Genomic DNA, 1,144 nt, shown 5'->3' on the forward strand with positions numbered 1-1,144 from the left:
GCCTGAGCCTGCGCTCCCTCCCCGCATCCTGCTGCTCGGCGGACCCCCTGGGAACCAGGACCGTCCGCCGGGCGCCAGGCGGCCTCTGCGGACTCGGTGCTGTGCCCGCCCTCCCGCACGTTTGGAGGAGCGGCCAGCCCCCAGGACGCACCCTCAGTCTGGCCCCTGGTCCCAAATGAGCGCACGGAGGCCAGCGAGACCCCATCCGTGCGGGACTCAGCATCGGGCGCCCGGACTCCGCCATTCTCCCCCAGCCCGCTCTGCACTCCGGCGCCAGGGCTGCTGGGCCGCCCTCCCCTCCCCGGGGCGGGGCCTCCCTCACGGCCACCTGCCCCTCAGAGCAGCCGAATCCCGGACCGAACACACGGCCCCGCAAGGCTGCCCCGGACCCCGGCCCTGCCCGCTGCAGCCGGTCAGCAGCTCGGGAGCCCTGCCCAAGGGCGACATCGCGGGTCAGCCCTGCCAAGAGCCGGGCTGTGCCCCTCTAACCTCACCGCTACCTGGGCCTGACTGCGTCCCATTTATCCCCTGCAGGAAGCTCACCCTCATCTAACCCTAACCCCCTCCTCCCCCTCACATCCCCTCCTCCCCTCACATCCCCTCCTCCCCCTACAACCCCTCCTCCCCTCACATCCCCTCCTCCCCCTCACATCCCCTCCTCCCCCTACATCCCCTCCTCCCCCTACATCCCCTCCTCCCCCTACATCCCCTCCTCCCCCTACATCCCCTCCTCCCCCTACATCCCCTCCTCCCCCTCACATCCCCTCCTCCCCCTACATCCCCTCCTCCCCCTCACATCCCCTCCTCCCCCTCACATCCCCCTCCCCCTACATCCCCTCCTCCCCCTCACATCCCCTCCTCCCCCTCACATCCCCTCCTCCCCCTACATCCCCTCCTCCCCCTCACATCCCCTCCTCCCCCTACATCCCCTCCTCCCCTCACATCCCCTCCTCCCCCTCACATCCCCTCCTCCCCCTACATCCCCTCCTCCCCCTCACATCCCCTCCTCCCCCTCACATCCCCCTCCCCCTACATCCCCTCCTCCCCCTACATCCCCTCCTCCCCCTACATCCCCTCCTCCCCCTCACATCCCCTCCTCCCCCTCACATCCCCTCCTCCCCCTCACATCCCCTCCTCCCCCTCA

This window comes from Pipistrellus hanaki (genome assembly GCF_964339955.1).
Source record: "Pipistrellus hanaki genome assembly, chromosome: 10".
Classification (NCBI taxonomy): domain Eukaryota; kingdom Metazoa; phylum Chordata; class Mammalia; order Chiroptera; family Vespertilionidae; genus Pipistrellus; species Pipistrellus hanaki.